This window comes from Fukomys damarensis, unplaced genomic scaffold (genome assembly GCF_012274545.1).
Source record: "Fukomys damarensis isolate Sample0158 unplaced genomic scaffold, DMR_v1.0_HiC HiC_scaffold_11, whole genome shotgun sequence".
NCBI lineage: Eukaryota > Metazoa > Chordata > Mammalia > Rodentia > Bathyergidae > Fukomys > Fukomys damarensis.
Window position 1 is genome coordinate 22,340,384 of NW_022900923.1, and position 20,194 is coordinate 22,360,577.

A 20,194-nucleotide genomic window follows, 5' to 3' on the forward strand; every position below is an offset into this window, starting at 1 on the left:
ATCATATAATGATGCATTTCTCAGAACATTTTCCTATGTATGTATGTATGTGGTACTGCGGTTTGAACCCAAGGCCTCACAGATTCTGGGCAAGAACTCTGCTACTGACCTACATCCCCAACCCTATATTCTCCTTCTGAAGTGCCACGTGACTATAGATAGTACTTCACGAACTTAATTCTTTCCATAATTCTGTTCGCAAACCAAATCAGACAAGAACTGAATCAAATCCATTGGTTAGGATCAATGTTGACCTGGTGGGGAAATTTGATTGGGTTTTTATGCAGGTATCTGTGCACATTTGCATTTCTGTAGGAGGGATTCATCAGCAGATTGGCTGGGGCAAGGTAGGTGTACCTTTCAAATTTTGATACCTACTGACAAATTGTCCTCAAATCTTCTCTGCTGGTTTACACTCCTACCAACTGTGCTAATGCCACGGCTTGGTCAATGGCAGCTGGTTCCAGAGGGGTCACCCAAAAAGAGCCAATAGGAGCGTTTTGCAGAACATTTATCATTCATGTTTCCTATCAGATCCCTCTATCCTTTGTGTCTTTTTATCCTCTCTCTCTCTCTCTCTCTGTCTCTCTCTTTCTCTCATGTGCGCGCATTTGTTAAGCTTACATAAATGATTTCCTGACTTAGCCAGTGGAAACTGATTTAAATTTAATTATTCTCCCTTCCCCTATTTGCAGGTTCCATGACAGGGGTCGATCTCCTTTATTATTATTATAATTTATTACTGTTATCTCTAAGCATTTGTTTCTTAGCCATTCCTTTTCTCCTTTACTTCTTTTCTAGTCATCATCTTATTTCTTGTCCTTTCCACAATCCCAGAGATCTGACATCTCACAAGCTCTGCACCCCCTTTTCTAGAAAAACATCCAGTAGTAACACAAACTTAAAATTAGGAAGTTTGTAAGTACTAGTCTATCTGGCTTTGGATTTGTTTGTTTGTTTGTTTCAACTTTATAGAAATTGGCATCTTCCTGTCTCTGTGAGTTATTGGTAATTACTACTGATTATTTTTGCTTGGACAAATCATTCTCCTTTATAATTAAAGCCATGAAGGAAAAAACAAGCAACCCTGTGGGCTTAATTTCTTTAAGGTGTCACATTCAAAGAAACTTAAATATGCAATATGAATTTCTAAAGCCGTTAAGGTTTGTTTGTTTGTTTGTTTGTTTGTTTAACTGAAGATTTTGGAATGGTCCCTTAGGGAGCAATTTCATTTGTAATACATAAATTTTTTTGGCAATACTGGAGTCTAATACTTGATCTTGTGCTAGGCAAGCACTCACTGAGTTATATCCTTAGCCCTTTTTATTTTATTTTGAGATAGGATCTAAGTTACTCCACATCGAATTTGAGATCCTTCTGCCTCAACTTCCCTAGTAGTGGGCTGGCAGGCATGCACCAAGTGCCTGCTAGGAGAAAACCTTTTCAAAAATCTTCTTTCCCCATCTCTACCTCTCCCAGTATCTAGCACACATAATGGCTGCCCCAGCATCCTCCTCCCTGGACCTTCTAGAATGTTCCTCAGGTAACCGCTCATGCCGATTTCCTGAGAGCTCCTCCTCTTCTCTCACTGTCTACTAAGTGTACGCAGGTGGGTCACTAAGGCCCTTCTAACTTACATCAATCCAAACAGCCTGGTACCTCCCAGCATACCTTCTACCCAAATCTGCCCAATCCAGAAGACAAAGTTTAGCAGAAAGCAGAAGAGAGGAAGACCATAAACACAGCATTTTACTGTTTTCCTGTTACCTAAGGGAAGTATGATGTGCTCCCTTGCTAATCCTCCTGACTTGTTTGCTAGGACACAGATTTGCTCACATGATCTTATCTGGATATTGACCCCACTCCCTGGAATTCCCACATGCAGTTGTCAACCCTTCATTCAGCCTGACTTAGGTGCCCCTGGATAAAATGGGGCTCCCTTCTGCCATCTTCCCTCTGTGGGAAGAGTTAGAAAGTATGGTTTAGAACCAGCATAAAACTCAACTGTGGCTACCAGAGTGGAATGGCATAGATCCTAAGAGCCATCACAGGACTGTCCCCCACCAGGAAAATCAAAGTTTGTAATTCAGGAGACAGAAATTGGTTGAGATGGGAAGAACAAATTCAAGAGAATTATTTACAGGTTGGTGACCACAGCTCATAACAATATATTATATACAGATTCTCCTTAATGACCAAGTTCTGTTCCTGTGACTAGGTCATTAAATGAATTGGTCACTAAATGATGAACTGTATATAGGATGTACATTACAATTATTCAGAACAAAGAAATGGTCAAAGGAAATTCCAACTTGAAGACTTTGATTTTATTTGCATAACTTTTACATGCTGTCTTATACTGTATAACAACATAAAACTACAGAACTGTACAGTACAACCAACAAAAATTGAACAGGCAGGTTGTTAAACAAGAAAAACCTATACCTGAAAATTGCTAAGAGAGTAGATTTCAAGTGTACTTACCACAGAAAAACATAAGTGCATTAGGTAATGTATATGTCAGAGCTTGATGTAGTCAGTCCGCAATGCATACATATTTCAAAGCATATTTGTCAGTTAAAAATAAAATCTTACAAAAGATATGTTGAGATACAAATGCTGCTTTCTTAGTTTTGCTCTTTCTACACATAAGAATTCTGACTGTAATAGCCAAATAGGTCAATTTTTAGAAGAACTTAACTGGGAACTTTAAAAAGATATCCAGAGAATGGGCTGAGAATTACTAACCCTATACGGCAGAATAGTAATCACATATGTTGTGATGTGAAGTTGACTTGGGCACATGCACACACATGTATGTGTGTGTGCATGAGTGTGTGTGCATTATTGGGGACTGAACTCAGGATCTCCACATTGGCTACCTCTCCAGGCTTTTTTAAAATGTCGAGACAGAGTCTCACTAGCTGGGCTCAAACTTTCGATCCTCCTGCCTCAGCTTCCCATAGTCCTAGGATTTTATATATACATATAAAACAAGAACACAGGCATGTTTGGATGTGAATGTCCCATCCCAGCTCCCTAAGTGAGGGTGGAAGTACCAACTCATGTGCCCAAGGGGATAATTCTGTTCCAGTCTAGGCTGATCCTTTCCTTGCAGATCCCACTCACTGACTCCCACTCACACACTGCTGTGTGTCAGGCTGGGCTTGTTGCATGTGGTTCTGCTGGGATGTCCTGTTTCAGAGCCTTCTCTGGAAAGCCCTCTCCAGGGAAGCCCCAGCTGCACACTCCGCAAAAGGCTTGCCGCCGCAGTTCCCTGGAAAACCAACCGTCCTCCTTGGGGCATTTTAGAATGTTTTCTTCGAAGTGATTAAGGATTCTGAGTAAACCCTGATGCATTTTTTTAAGGCCTCCCAACCCACACACTGCCTTGGCCCACCCTGGCAATCCCTGGTGGCATAAGTAGGCCAGGCCCTGTGGGTGGAGAAGAGGAGAGGTGATGCTCTCCAAGTCTCCCCACCCTGTGTGGGCTGGCAGTTTCTAAATCTCCCTATTGCACTCATTTATATTGTTCTGTGAGATCTATGCTGGGCTTGGTCTAACTTTTCTTTGGTATAATTCTATCGCCTGACTTCAAATCCTATCCCTGTTGGAAAAGCTGAGTTTGACAACCCTCAGATCCAGACCAGTGCTCAGAGCGAGTTCCTTCTGGCCATCTTGCTAGCCATTCGCCTCCTTACTTCCATCTGCCCTCAGAAATCAAACTCTCTGTCCCTTCAAGGGCCTGTGCTCTTCTGTGGATTTCTTCGAGTCCCCTGACATCTTGCCAAAGAGGAGAAACAAACCCCTAGATGCTTCTGCCTTTCCTAACAAGTCTGCTTAGCAGTCATGGGCTGGAGTTCTGCTGCCCAGGGATCTCAGAACACCCTTCAGACAATGACGGGCATCAAGTACAGATGGAGAGGAATCCAGGCTGGAGGCATTTTACAACATACTGGTGAAATGTGAGCCCCAATTTCACAACACCAGGCTGTGGTGGCCCCACCCCTTCTGCAGTGGTTAGCAGTTAAGGTCAAATGGTGAGGCTTACTTAGGCTTTGAAAGAGCACTAAATGTGGAATTAGAAGAGTTGGGTTACTTACATAGAAAAAAACTGTATTGGTCATGAAAAGTAAGGGCAGGCTGCCCCAGGTCTTCCTGAAATAGCTGTGTGACCTTAACCAAATCACTTGGCCTTTCAGAACTTCATGTTTTTTTTTTTTATAAAATTAGAGAAATAAAAAATTGTTATGCTTGAGGGTCAGACAAGATGAAGCATAGGAAAACTCTAAGCCAATGAACACTGCTATAAAACAAAGAGAAACAAAGCCAAGTCCAAAGTCCGAGCCCTCTCCAAGTTTACTGGCTTCAGGTACAGGTGTGAAGCACATGCCTGAAATTCCAGCATTCAGAAGGCTGAGGCAAAAAGATTGCCGCTGGTTCAAGGCCAGCCTTTGCTACATAATGAGTTCAAGACCAGCCTGGACTACACAGCAAGACCCTGACTCAACCACCCCCCAATAGCCCACACACCTCTAAAATGATGCACAATTAAGTCCCAACTTTGTCATACAGACTGTAGACAAAACTGGGGTCTCAGGAAGAGAGCTCAGAGAGGCCTGCAGGGGTCAGAGAAGGCTGTGAGGTTGGACAGGTGGGTCCTGAGGTGCCCATGGGAGCTATGCAGTAGGGACAGGTGGGCAGTATAGGGCAGAGGCAAGGGGAACCTCCACAAACAGTTTTCAGTAGTTTTGCACGGGGCTATTCAGCTGTTTTTTCATGGGACAAATATGGATGAAGCATTTACTGTGTTCTGGGGCTAGAGATTCACTGGGCAAGGCAGTCACAAGACAATGTGCTATGGAGCTGCACAAAATCCTGCCCATGCCCAGCCTGAGAGGCCCAGCCTTGGCTAGCAGGGGGCCCCACTTGCCTGATTCTGCTCTTTTCCCATGGATCAACATAGTTTTTCACCTAAGACACCTGTCTTTGTGTCACCCGAATCAAGGACGGGGTAAGCTTGGCCTTGCCTCTGCCACAGGCATCAAGATCCTCTGTGCTGGCTGTTGGCTGAGAGAAGCAGGGCCTCTCTGATTTGTTATTTATCTGCAGCAAATATTTATGGATAGCTCCAAGCACTGAATCAACTTGACACAAATGCCTGCTACTGGGAGTCTGAGGGCCCTAAGCACCATGGTGGTCTGATGGGAGCTGCAAAGACCCCAAAAGTCCTGCAAAGGCCTTCCTCTGGTGGCCTGGCCATCTAAGATCTTGAAACCTGAGGACAGGCCATGCCCACTTTTGTTTACCCCCTCATGCCCCCACCAAGAGCTCCTTGAAGGCTCCTCATCTGCAAGTTCCTCAGGCAGAGCTCAGGACCAAGCACTTTCTTTAGTGCTCAATTGCTAGCAGATGAGGAATAAGGGAAGGGAGTAACATAGCTTCTGCAAGATATAAAGGTTTGGGGCAGAACATTAGTCAAAGTCATGAACAGCAGCCTTAGGGACATATTCTGATCTGAGCAGTGGTCAAGGACAGAATGCAAGAGAAATGACAGTTTTCATATGCGTTACCTCAGGCACAACTCTACCATGACCCGGGGTTATGTATCCTGCGGGATTCAGACAGGCCCTGCATGAGTTCCCATTACAAGGTTCATAGGGAGTCCAAACTGCCTCAAGGACCTCTATTTTTCTGGTCTCCTGTAGCTCTTAATTCCTGCCCCCACAATTAGATTTTGCTGAGTACAATCCACGGGGCATGGATACACACACCCAGATATGAGCTCAGCCTCTTCATTTGATTGCCACAAATAAGGAAACTATCACTCACATTTAAGGAAGCAACAAAAATTTAACAATTAAATAAGAGAACTCAAAATTTGCACTGACTGCTAGGATGTTTAACTGGCCAGAAGATGCAACCGAAGCCCCAGCTTCAGCACGTTTTCTGGCTCCTCTCTCTTCCTTGTTCCGCCCTTTCTGATCCACCTGCTGTATACATCCTGACTATCCACCTTACTCTCTTATTCTGCAAGATTCAGCTCTTACCAGGCCCATGCCAAACCTCAGCCCAATGGTGGCAAACCTACGGCATGCAGGTTATTTTTCTTTTAAGATAAAAGATGTTAATGAGGTTTTTTTTTTCCTAAACTAAACCTCAGTATTCAGATTTAACTGTAGTGTTGGCACTTTGTGATAAGTGGGTTTTGATTTTTTGTTTGTTGTTTGTTTGTTTTTTAATTTAAATTGAATTTATTGGTTCATTCTAGGTAGACAGCACAGTTACATTCATTACTGTGATCTTGTACCTTTACATGACAGATCTTGGTTCTCATTTTTTCCCCTTGTCCCTGCCCTCCCTTCACCCCCCCACCCCACCTTCAAACACTTTAATTCCATTTTTACACTTTCTCATATTTTTTTCCTTTTCCCTTATTCCCCTTTCCCTATCCTTCTTGCTGTCCCTACATCTTTGGTCCTTTTCTTCCTATTTCACTTTGCTAATTGTCCCATTAGGATCTTGAGTACTATTTTAGTTTTTCACAACAGAGAAACTATTCGGTATTTACACATGTGTGACTTATGTATTTCACTTAGGAGTATATCCTCAAAATGTACCCATTTACCTATGAATGAATCTACTTTCTCATTCTTTATGGCTGAACAGTATTCCATTTTATAGAAAAACCACATCTTCTTTAGCCAGTTTCCAACAGGTGGGCAGATGGGCTGTTTCCAAGTTTTAGCTATTACAAACTGTGCTGCTATAAACATGGGTGCACATATATCACTGTGGTATGATTCTTTTAATTCTTTTGGAAAGATACGCAGCAGAGGGATGGCTGGGTCAAATGGAACCTCTAGTCCCAGCTCTTTGAGGTATCTCCATATTGACTTCCATAGTGGTTGCACCAGTCTGCACTCCCACCAACAATGGAGAAGGGTTCCTTTCTCCCCACAACCGTGCCAACATTTGTTATTGTGTGATTTCTTGAAAGCAGCCATTCTTTGTGGGGTGAGGTGAAATCTCAGTGTTGTTTTCATCTGCATCTCTTGAATGACCAGTGATGTGGAACATTTTTTCATATATTTGCTTGCTGCTTTTATTTCTTTGTCTGAGAAATGTCTGTTCATTTCAGATGCCCATTTTTGAATTGGGTCTTTATATTTGCGGGGTGCTGGTTGTTTTGAGTTCTTTATATATTCTAGATAAAAGTCCTTTGTCTGAGGAGCAGCTGGTAAAAAGTTTTTCCCACATTGTAGGTTGTCTCTTAGTTCTGTTGATGGTTTCTTTTGCAGTGCAGAAGCTTTTTAATAAGATGAGATCCCACTTGTTGATTCTTTCTGCTAGTTCCCGTGCTACTGAGGATTTGTTCATAAAGCCTTTTCCTATGCCAGTGTCTTCCAGAGTTCTGCCTAACTTATCTTCCAGCAAGTTTAGCATTTCTGTTTTAATATTTAGATCTTTAATCCAGATAAGTGGGTTTGGGGTTGCAGTTTGGGCACTTGTCTCTAAAAGGCTCTCCATCACTACCTTAGCCCAAGCAGATTTATCAAAGAATGAGTGAGCTTGAAAGGCTATCTCTGCTGTCTTCTGTTAGTTGCATGAAAGGACCCAAGGCTCGTGGAACATAAGCCCTCCTCAGAAGGCAGCATAACTTTAACACCCTTTTCCTTTCCCCCATGTAATACTCATCCTGTATTTATCTCCATTTTACAGAGGAAGATCATTAATTGTCCAGAATCACGCAGGTAATAAGCATAGGAAATAGACTTTGAACCCAAGTCTTGGGACTCACCATACAGCTGAGCAGACCAGGATGGAGCGCTGTTTGAGACAGCACTCTGCATACAAATCATCTTTCCCATTAGACTTGGTCCTTCCAGAGTCCAGAATGTGCAGAATACCAGCGAGCTGGAGTGGATCTTAACAAAGACACATAATTCCAAGTCAGTGCTTTCGAATGATGTATACTCTAGCGAAGGAAGCAAAATGTAGCCACAGGATATAGTGTATCAATTAATACAGGTACCTAAGGACTAACAAGCCGTAGGAAGACCAAAGAAAGCATGCAGCACTCACTTGATCATGGAAGGCTCCCTGTGGGAAGTGAGAGCCTCCTTATCCTTTCTGTTTCATTTGGACCTCAGATGCAAAAGACTAAGTTTATCTCACTCCTAGGATTACAGCACGTTAGCCTTCATCACTGGTCTGCCCAAAGCCCCTCTGTTACTTTAATTTATTTTTGTTCTTTTTTTAGTCTCCCATTGTCATTCCTCTCATAAGCCGCCATTCTAAGGAATTTTATATATGTTCACTTTTTCGTATATGTCCTGGAAAATGTGAATTGTTGAGCTGAACGCTTGGATTTTAAATATGTGTAACTAGTATTGCTGTGCATCTCATGCTTGTGCTTTTGTTTTTGTCCTTTTCCCTTAGCGCTCTGCTAAGATTTCTCCTTGTTGCTGTGATACATCCGCTCCATTGTTTTACACAGTTGCGTTATCCTCCAGGTGTGCGCCTAGGTGCTTTGCCCTTTCCATTCCCCCGTGATGTCCGCTGAGATTGCCTCCAATTTCCTGCATGGTAAACAACATAGTAATGAACATCTTCATCTACGACCACTTATGGCCAAAGTGAAAACTTTGGAGGACACTGAGGCAGGAGCAGAATTGCTGTTGCGTGGAGCATTGTGTACGTAATATGACTGAGTGGTAATGCCAGGTCACTCCTCAGCAACTGCCATGGCAACACCAGCAGCACGTCTGTACCCCCACATCCACACTGAGTATTCCTGTGATCCTTGGTGTTATCCTGCTGCCTGAGTTTTGCCAGTTTCACAGGTAAAGGTGAGAGCTCATTTCTCAGATTATGGGTTGTATGTCCTATATTTTCCTTTTTTATTTTTTGATTAATACATAAAAACATAAAAATTGTACATATAATGGGGTACCATGCAATGTTTTGATATGTTATGATGCACAATGTTTACATCAGGTTAAACATTCTCTAGTTCCTTAAAGATTTATCCTTTTATTATAAAAACATCAAAATCGGGCCGAGGATTTAGCTCAGTGGTTCCGGTGCCTGCCTCACAAACGCAAGGACTCAAGTTCGATCCCCGGTACCAAAAATAAATAAATAAATAAAGTAAAATACTTTCTGCTAGCTTTTTTAAATGTACATGCAGTACATTACTGTTACCTGTAGTCATTCTACTGGATAAAGAGCACCCCAGAATGTTTTACTCCAATTTAACTGTAAATTAGTATCTGTTGATCAACCTTTCTCTCCCACCACCATCTCCCACCACTACCTCTGCTCTCCCAACCTCTAGTGGCCACTGCTCTACTCTCAACTTCCGTGAGATTGGTGTTTTTGGATTTCACATGAGATCAAACAGTACCTGTCTTTCTGTACTTGACTTATTTCACTTAATGTACTAGCTCCATTCATGTTCTCATGAATGATAGAATTTCATTTTTCTCTCTCCTTTTTTTTTTTTTGGCCAAATTATAATATTCTGTTGTGTATAATATTCTGTTGTGTATTTGTACCACATTTTCTTTATCCACCGCAGCACTAAGTCGTTCCCATTTCGTGACTATTATGTTTTGGGTTTTTTGGTTTTGTTTTTTTGTGGTTTTTTTGTTTTGTTTTGTTTGTACTGGGGATCGAACTCGGGTCCTTGCACTTGCAAGGCAGGTGGCAGAACCACTGAGCTAAATTCCCAGCTTGTGGCTGTTATGAATACTGCTGTTATAAACACAGGAGTACAGATGCCTCTTGACATACCAATTTCATGTCCTTTGAAATATATATATATACACACACACACACACATATACACAGTAGTGAAATTGCTGGATCATATACTTTCTATTTTTAATTGTTTGAGCAACCTCCATACTGGTTTCCATTAATGGTTGTATTAATTTCCATTTTCACGAATAGTATGCAAGGGATCCTTTTTTGGCTGCTTCTTTGCCAGAACTTGATATCTATAAGTCTTTTGGATAATGGCCATATTGATTGGGGTGAGTTGCTCTCATTGTGGTTTTCATTTACATTTTTCTAATAATGAGTGTGATTTTCATTTACATTTAGTGATGGTGAGGCTTTTTGTTTTGTTTTGTTCTGGGGTGCTTGGGGGAGTGCTAGGGATTGAATCTAGGGCCTTCACACAGAGATACATTCCCAACCCCTTTTTTTATTTTGAGCCACCGTGCCCAGTTGATGTTCAGCATTTTTTCATGGATCTGAAGACAATCTGTTTGTCTTTTTGTAAGTATTATTCACTTAGATCTATTGCTCATGGTTTTTGTTGTTGTGTTGTTTTGCTTTGTTTTTGTAGTGTGAGGGATTGAATCCAGGGTCTTCACACTGATTTGCATCCCCATTTCACCCCTTTTTAAAATTTCTCAGACAAGGTGTCACTAAATTTCCCTGCTGGGCTCATACTTGTGATCCTCTTGCCTCTGTCCCTCAAGTAGCTGGGGTTATAGGTATGTGCCACTGCACCCGGCCTATTGCCCATTTTTAATTTTTTTTGTTTGTTTGGTTTTTGCTACTGAGTTTTTGCTATTGTGTTCCTTATATATTCTAGATATCAACCCTTTGTCAGATAGCTTGCAAATATTTTCCACCATAGTATAAATTACCTCTGAATTCTGTTGTTTCCTGTGCTTTGCAAATTCTTAGTTTGCTATAATCTATCTAATTAATCTATTCTTGCTATCATTTCCTGTGCTTTTGAGAATTTGTCCTAGGCAAATTTTTGTAACTATCACAATGGGATTGCTTTCTTCATTTCTCTTTCAGATACATTGTTAATGGCATAGGGCAATGCTACTATTTTTGTATGTTGATACTTGTATCCTGAAACTTTGCCAAATTCATTCATTATTTCTAGCAGCTCTCCGGATTTGGGGGGGGTATGTATAAGGTCATGTCATCTGCAAAAGGAGACAATTTGACTTCTCTCCCACTTCTGATGATTTTCAGTATTTCTTTCTTTTGGCTCATTACCCTCAGACTTCCAGGACTATATTAAATAACAGTGGAGGAAGTGGACATCTTTTTCTTGTTTCAGATCATAGAGAGAAAGCTTTCAGTTTTTCCCCATTCAGTATATATAATCTTAGCTGTTGCTTTATTATAAATGGCCTTTACTATGTTGAGATACGTATCTTCTATACCTAATTTGCCCAGCACTTTTATTAAGAAGGGATATCTAGTTTCATCAAATGCCTTTCCTGTCATAATTAAGATGACCAATATGATTTTTGTCCTTCATTTTATTGATAGGGTATCATGTTCATTGATTTCTATACATCCAAAGCATGAATCCCATTTGACTGTGGTAATCTTTTCAATGTGCTGTTGCATTCAGTTTGCTAGCATTTTGTTGGGGATTTTTGCATCTATGTTCATCAAAGATATTAGTCTGTAGTTTCCTTTTTCATTGTTTCGCAATTTGTTTTTTGTATCACAGTAAAACTGACCTCCAAGAAAGTTTTTGGAAGAATTTCTTCCTCTTCTATTTTTTAGAATAAGTTAAGGACAATTGATATTCTTCTTTAAATGTATGGTACAATTCAGCAGTGAAGCCATCTGGTCCTGGGCTTTTCTTTGATGAGAGCCTTTTATTACTGATTCAATCTCAGTACTTGTTATTGGTCTGTCTGTTCAGATTTCCTATTTCTTCAGGCTTCAATCGTGGTAAGATGTGTATATGTCTATAAATTTGTCCATTTTTCCAAGTTATCAAATTTGTTGCCCTATAGTTGTTTATAATAATCTCTAAAGATCTTTTATATTTCTGTAGTGTCAGTTGTAATTTATCTCTTTTCATCTCTTATTTTATTTATTAGAGACTTTTCTCTTCTTGTTCTAGTTAAGGATTTGTCATTTTATCTTTTTTAATAACCAGCCTTTTGTTTTGATCTTTTATATTGTTTTAGTCTCTATTTTATCTATTTCTCCCGTTATTTTTATTATTCCCTTTCTGCTACTAATCTTGAGTTTGGTTTGTTCTTGTTTTCCAGCACCTTCAGAGGAAGTGATACATTTGAAATTTTAAAACATTTTTTTATGTAGACATTGATTGCTGTAAACTTCCTTCTTAGTATTGCTTTAGCTGTGTCCCATAGGGGTTGGTATATTGTATCTCCATTTTCACTTGTTTCAAGAAATTTTTTATTTTTTATTTATTTTTTAATTCTTGGTACTGGAATCAAACTCAGGACCTTGCGTTTGCAAGGCAGGGGGCAGAACCACTGAGCTAAATCCCCAGCCGCTCAGGAAGAAAAGGTCCAAAGGGGAAGGGGAAATTTTTTAATTTCTTGATTTTTTCCTTGATCCTCTGGTGCTTCAAATGTTAGTTGTGTAGTTTCTATGTATTTGTACGATTTCCAAAAACTTTTTTTTTCAGCACTAAGGACTGAACTCAGGGCCTTTGCAATGAATTCCCCATCCCTTTTTATTTTGAGACAGGGTCTCACTAAATCACTAAATGGCACTTGCAATCCTCCTGCCTCAGCCTCAAATCATTGGGATCACCACACCCAGCAGTTTTTCTTATTGATTCCTAGTTGTCTGAAGAGCTGGTGGGTATTTCTTTCTTTCTTTTTTTAATCTTCATAGGTTTATTTAGATTGGGATAAAGTTCTTTATACAGAACTGGCAATATAAACCTAAACATTTAAGTTGCAACTATTTATACTTCTTTCAATAATTTATGTTTACATCCTTGGAGAAATACATAAAATAGAAAAATATTAAACAGTAAAATATGGGATTAAAGAGTAATAAATTCTAATACAATGTTTCTTGCAGAGTGTTAAGTTGGAATAAATTCTTTTTAAGAAAAAAATTTTATTCATTAAGTTTATTGGTACATTTTAGGTATACAATATGAATCAGACCTCCCAAATTTAAAGAACCAGTCCAAAACTGGGCATCAGAAATGAATAGATACTTCTCAGATGAAAAAGTAGATACAGCAAATAAGCATGAAAAAAATGTTAAAAAAAAAGGAAAAAATGTTCAGCATCACTGGTCATCCAAGAGATCCAAATGAAAATGCTGAGATTCTACCTCACTCCAGAAAGAATGGTTGCTATCATGAAGTCAACCAATAACAAATGCTGGCTGGGCTGTATGGAAAAAGGAACCCTTCTCTACTGTTGGTGGGAGTGTAAACTGGTACAACCACTGTGGAAATCAGTATGGAGATACCTCAGAAAACTAGGATTAGTGGTCCCATTTGGTCCAGCTATTCCCCTGCTGGGTATCTTCCCAAAAGAATCATATCACAGCGATATATGTGCACCCATGTTTATAGCAGCACAGTTTGTAATAGCTAAATCTTGGAAACAGCCCAAATGCCTATCAACTGGTGACTGGATAAAGAAGATCTGTTTGTTTGTTTGCTTATTTTACTAAAGTGGAGTACTACTTAGCCATAAAGAGTAAGAAACTAGAACATTTATAGCTAACTGAATGCACATTGAGGCCATACCCTTAAGTGAAATAAATAGGATACATATGTAAATACCGAATAATTTCTCTGCTGTGAGAAACTGAAAGTGTAAATGAGGATAAAAGTGTATAATAGATAATGTGAAATAGGAAGAAAAGGTCCAAAGGGGAAGGGGAAGAAGTGGGAGAGGGAAAAAAAGGGAAAGGGGAAATATATGAGGAAAAAAATGGAGGGGCTGGGGATTTAGCTCAGTGGTTCCATCACGTGCCTTGTGAGTTTAAGGTCCCAAGTTGATCCCCAGTACAAACAAACCATAAAAAGGAAACAAAGTCTTTGTCAATAGGGAGGAGTGGAAGGGTTGAAGGGAGGGCAGGGAAATAGGGAAAAAGATAAGAACCAAGATAGATCGTGTACAGGTACAAATTCTCAATGATAAATGTCATACTATTTATACCTAAAAAGGTACTTCAACTTTTAAAAGCTTATTGAAATTTATTCTGTATATTGTCATTGTGTATTGTCCTTGTGTATCATATGATCTGTACTAGAAAAGGTTCCGTGTGCTAATGAGAAAAGTGTGTATTAGGAAGCTGATGGATGGCATGTTGCTGTGGAATTTTGTTGGGTTCATTTGGTCTAAGGTTTAACAGTTTAACTGTGCTGTTCCTTTGCTGATTTTCTGTGTGGATAATCTGTCTAATATTGAAAGCAAAATGTTCAAGTCCCCAGCTGTTCTTGTATTGGAGTCTGTCTCTCCTTTTAAGACTATTAATATTTGCTTTATATGTAGAGTGCTGTAATATTATATTTTGAACTGTTACATCTTCCTGTTGAACTGGCTTTTTTATCACTGATGACTTTTGTCTCTTTTTACTGCTTTTCACTTAAATATGTTAAAAATATAGCTACTCCTACTTTCTTCTGGATTCTATTTTCATGGAACATCTGTATTCCTTTCTTTCGGTATATGTGTGTGTCTTCAGAAGTGAAGTTTCTTCAAAACAACATATAGTTAGATGTTATTTTTCATCCATTCAGTCACTCTGTTCTTTAACTGGAGAATGTAATCCATTTACATTCAGGATAATTATGGATAGGTAAGGTCTTATCTCAGCCACCATGTAACTTATTTTGTAGTTCTGTTGTAGTTCTTCCTCTCTTATGCTTTTCCTTTGTCCATAAGTGATTTACTATAATACTGTGTTTTGATTCCTTGCACATGATTTTTGGTTTTTCTATTATAGATCTTTGTTATATTATTACCATAAGGCTTACAAAAACATCTTTTAGTCTTAAGCTATTTCAAAATAATAGCAATTTAATATTGATCATAAAACTATCAAAGGAAACCAAAAAAATAAAAAGAGACAAGGAATACTAGTATTGTATATTTGTACTCTTTTTTTGTTTTGTTTTGTTTTTGGGGGGCGGGGTTTGAGACAGAGTCTCACTATGTAGTTGAGACTGACCTGGAACTCACTATGTAGCCCAGGCTAGTCTGGAACTCACAGCGATCCTCCTGCCTCAGCCTCTTATCCTCCCTACTTTTGAATTGTTTTTTCTAGTACTGGGGATTAAACCAAGGGCCTTTACATTGTGCTCCATTCCCAGCCCTTTTTACATTTTTTGTTTTGTTTTGTTGTTTTGATACTGGGGATCAAACTCAGGACCTTGCACTTTCGAGGCAGGCAGTGGAACCACTGAGCTAAATCCCCAGCCCTAAATTTTTTTATTTTGAAACAGGATCTTACTGAGTTACTAAATTACTCAAGCTGGGCTCAAACTTGCCATCTGTCTGCCTCAGCCTTCCACAGTGCTAGGACTAGAGGCATGTGCCACCACATGAATTGCTTGTTTTATTTGCTTCCATCTCTCTGACTTTCTCTGTTAGAGTATTGAAATGTTTCTGTGTTCGTCAAGATTGTTGAATTTTTCTTAAATTCTGTATCATAGAGGTCTCCATACTGATTACAGTTTCTGGCACTGGTATTTGAGTTTCAGTGAGGTCATGGTTTCCTGAAAGCTTCTGATTGTTGGTGTGTGACATCATCTAGGCATTCAAAGGTTGTTTATTTTCTCTAAGCCTATAGTCATTCCCAGCACCCAAGTCCAAATTTGCCAGGAGTCTGTCAGTGGTGTGGTGTCATTGTTTCAGTACAGAGGGCAATTCAAGCCCAAGTTTGTCCCAAATGCTCTGTTGGTATATTGTTGGGGTGGGGGGAGGTGAGTACCTGGAAGAGAGTAGTGTAGTCCCACAAAGCTGCCTCTGGGGTTATACTCAGTTATCAGCATGTAATCAGGCACTGGAATTCTCCTCAGCTCTGGGCAGAGTGACTGAGATAGGACCCTGAGCCCACAGCCTAGCACAGCTCTGGGTGGGGTAGGACCAGTAGCCACATTACTAAGGGTTGCCTGTTGCCAAGATGGATTTGTGGCCCAAGACTGCTGCAACCAGACACGAGTGATGCTAGCTGCAATAGGAGTCCCATATGCAGGGGCCACGTGTGTTCCCTTGACACAGGGGCTTTTCTAGAATATTTGTCCCAGGCAGGCCTGGGGATGAGGGCCACTAGGATCTGCCCAGTGTTAGGTTGCACTGAGTTCCAGGGCAGTCTTGTGTCTACTATCCTGCCCTACTCCCAGTGAAAGGGTCTTGCAGCACACTATGCTGTTCAAGTTTGGGGCTGTGATAGTAAGGACAGTCCTTTGACCACCTAGGCTGACACTAAGCTGGGTCATGTTTGAGCCTCAGCACTGCAAGTACCTGCACAGTCTTGTGATACACCAGGGCCCATGTTGCAACTGGCAGAAATGCAGACTGAAACAGAGTTTATCTCTAGGATGTGGGTCCCTACCTAACACTGGGGCAAGTCTAAAGCTTCATTTGCAAGCACTGGCCTGGCAATAACTGTGTTGCCCAAGGTTAGGAGATGAATGGTAGAGACATTCCCTTGGTCCCTAAGGCTTGCACTAAGCTAGGTTACTGGGTCACGCCCAAGTCTCATAGCCACAGTATCCTGGTCAGTCTGGACTGAAAGGAGGCGGTGTGCCCTGAGGCTACTCTAAGGCTACAAATGACACTGCAGAAACTTGAGTCTGTTCTGCCGCACGTAGGTCTCTGTGTGATGCTGAAGCCATTCTACAGGCTTCACCTGTGAGCCCTGGCCTGTGTGTGCATGGGGCCTTCCATTTCTACTGAATGCTGGGTCTAGCAGTGGGCTCCATGACTAAGCCCTGTGCTAGCTTTCCTGCCCTGTCCCCAGCAGGTAGAGTCTTGTTACCTGCTCTGCTTGCAGAGGTTGGAGGACAAGAGATGGAGGCTGTCAGCCACAGGCCTAACATCATGGTTCCAGCAACTCAGTTCCCCAGGTACTGGTCTGGTGGTTAGTGAAGCGGCAAATTGTCAGCTAGAACATACAGACAGGTAGTCCAGGAGAATGGAAGATGCACCGGGAAATTTTGGAGGCAAAGTATACAGTTTTATTCTAAACACCAGCAGGTCAGTCTGGAACTTCACAGAGAAACTACCCCACCCTTGGGGTCAAGCAGGGCAGGTTATACTCTTGGGATGGGGGTTAAGCGGTTTGAATTGGTTAAGAAGAGCACAAGTCATTTGAGCCCAGCACATTCACTGGTTATCAGATATTACAGACAGCAGGCTCGGTGCACAGAGCCACATCCCACTCACATTTGGTGGGGAGATAGAAGTCATAAAACTGAGAACAAAGAAAATTCCTGAGCGGAAGTGTCCGGAAGCTCAGACACGTTGAGGGAACGGGGCAAAACTTTTTCACCAGTAAGTTTGACTTGAACTGCAGAGAAACACATTCCCCATTCGGTAGTAGTCATGGAATCTGCCCAGCACTGAGTTGCACAGTGGTGGGCCTGGTACTGGGCTGCAAGTCTAAAGCCTGGCCTTAATTCCCTTTTCCTTCCCCAAGTGGGAGGTGTCTCTCTGCCTTGGGGCTGAGGGAAGCGGGGAACAGGCACCTCTTTCCTTCCTGCCATCTTCCATATGTTTCTTCTTTTTTCTTCCTTTTTCATTTTAGTATTACAGTGGACCCTTGACTTATGAACTCAACTCATTCTTGAGGGCTGGTTGTAACTCAAGTTGGTCAGTTGAAGGCTCAAGGTCCTCTACACAGCCTTCAAAGTCTCTCTCCTGTATATAGGCAGATCCGCTTCAATCTCAGGGTCCTTAGAGAGATGCTGGCCCAGGATTTCCCAGTTGACCCCAAACAGGAAAGGATGTTGCAATATTCCTTCCAGAACTCTTTATGGATTAAATCTGTATCTGAGACCATCTGGAAGAACAAGCAGCCAGCATTTTGGTTGTAACTCAAGACTTCGTAAAAGTTAAAACTAAAATGCCAGTTGTAACCCAAATTGTTCATATGTCAGGCCAGTTGTAACTTGAGGGTCCACTGAACACTAAAAATAGGTACTTGGTCTCTCACCTGATTTCCTTAGCTCCTGCAAAGGTACTTTGTGAAGGCATAATAGGTGTTTGCGTTGGTGTGTCTGTGGGGAGACCTCACCCGATGATCCTACTCAGCTACTTTTCTTACGGTTTTCTTGTTAGCCTTTGGGATAGCCCCTTTTGTAAACTTCCTGACCATAGCCCATTATTACATTGATGTCTTTGAATCTTGATGACTTGTGAGAAAGCCTTGTACTTCTTAGAGAAGCTCTTTCCTCGAGCAACGCACACCTGTGTGCTACTATGGATGCCCCTCTAGGGCACTCACCTCAGTGACCATCTCTTCCTATCCTGGGAGGCAGGGTAATGGGCACAATTAAAATCAAAGTATAGAGATACTTTTATTACCCTCTACCAGACTTGCCTGAGGATTGCAGCCAGGACGATAGGTATGAAGGAAAAGGTTCTTCTTCTTGGGAGCTGCTAACCTGGTGTGTCAATTTCACACATTAATAAACAATTGGAGAAAGTTTAATTGCACCCGAAAAAACTTGAGATTGGCCTGTGCTTAGGCTCTCCTCAATTAACTCGTGTTCCTAAGGGGGCTGAGCGAAGAGCAGCGGGCAGCGATCCTTAATTACATGTGCTACCAGCGGCAGCCAGCATGTCCTGTCAGAATTCACCCAGGCAGTGAGGTGAGGTGACTCTAACTGCTGAGAGTTTGAAGCCTCTGAGGGCTGGGTGCCTCCAGAGGGAACAGAGGACTCCTATCCTAATAGAGTAGGAAATGTTCCATCAAGGTGGCTTTTAAAGTCCCTTCCCAGCCTCTGTTAGAAAACAACCTATAAGGTCCTCCCATCCTGACCCCTTTTTTGGCCCTAGCCCTCCAGGCTAATGTGCCTTAGGCTCTTCTCAGACTTCCACTTCCTCCTGACTCTGGCCCATTTGCTCCAAGGACACAGAACCCAGAGTTCTTGTCCTGGGCAGCAGATGATGCAACAGGCTCTACAAGCTCACCATCATTCCCCAGTGCTACCCTTGCTGCCTAGAGACTGAATCCTCCTAAAGACCTTCCTTTTGGCATCATTTCCCAAAAGGGCCAGATGGTAAAGTGCAAGCCTATTAACAATACAGATTCCTGAGTTCCACTGCTGTAGGTGCTGCCTCAGGAAATCTTCAGTCTCTGCTCTTTAACTCGTGGTTCAGGTGACTCTTCCCATCAAATCAGTTTGAGAGACCCTACTTCAGGGGACGCCTTAGTTCCTGGTGAAATAGCAGGAGACATTTTAGAGGCATTACGTATGCCTTTCTTTGTACCCTGGGCTCAGGACACTGCTCTCCCAGTGCCTCTCCAGCTTCACCTCTGCCTTGCTGTGTTTGATCAGCAAGTCACTTATCCTCTCCAATAAGAAAATAAAGGTATTAGGCCAGATATTGTAGAGTCCATTTCCATGGATCACTTTTTTCTATGAGTAACTGATACGTTAAGGAAGTACGTCGCGTGGTTTGTGCTTTAGAAACAACCTTTTCCCCCCAACTATCCCTTCACTTCAAAATATGTTCAATCAAAGAAATCTTCCCCTGCCATACAAAAAAATTTCAGTCAGCCGTGCTGTTTTGTCTCGTTTCAAATTTACTCTTAGATGATAGTTACTCTTATAGTTAAATTATACGTGCAGTCTTAACTCAGAAATTAGAGTCCTAATAATGACTAGTGATCGATGCACACCCAGTCTGGCAGTGTCGCTCTTCTCCTTTCCCCCACCTTGGATCTGGTTCAGGCTGGCAGTGCCTGGGAGGTGAGCCACATGCATTCCTTTGCTGTTTGTATTTGCTTTTCTCGTCCACCCCTGAAACCTCAAAACTGTTCCACTTCCTTCCAGGTAATTGTGGCTTCTTATTGGTTAGACATCTGGGAGGAAATTAAACGAGGTCTTGCTTTTGTGAATTTGGGTAGGGGACATCTTCTGAAATTCTCTTCTGAAGCACACCATCCCTTGTAACCTCTTACTCAACCCCACAGCATCTGGGGGCCACCTCCAGCTTCTCACTGTTGTGCCACTGCATGGTACTTGAGACAGCCCATGTCAGCCCATGCCCTTTCCTTCCTTCAGGGTTAGAGGAAGGGATCCACAGCTCAGCAACAGCTCTCACCAAGGAAATCTTGCTCGCCAAATTATTTGCCCGCCTGTATTTTATGGGGGAGGGAAATCCTGAAACAGATGTTCTTAACATTCCAAATGTGCAGTTTGCACATAGCTCTGGGGATGAAGGACCTGTCCTAAATT

General features: G+C 41.6%; 1 protein-coding gene across 5 annotated transcripts in view; it reads left to right on the forward strand.

Annotated features, from left to right (window-relative positions):
* The first annotated feature begins 8,746 nt into the window (after positions 1 to 8,746).
* Positions 8,747 to 20,194, forward strand: part of Fam163a (family with sequence similarity 163 member A) — a 32,051-nt gene continuing 20,603 nt past the window's right edge. For 3 of the 5 annotated variants that reach the window (XR_781440.2, XR_781439.1, XM_010630271.1), the window contains exon 1: positions 8,747 to 8,852. The gene's annotated coding sequence lies outside the window, so the exon portion shown is untranslated. Of the gene's footprint in view, positions 8,853 to 12,551; positions 12,612 to 20,194 lie in introns of those variants that run through there. The other 2 variants (XM_010630273.1, XM_010630272.2) reach the window with 2 other exon arrangements.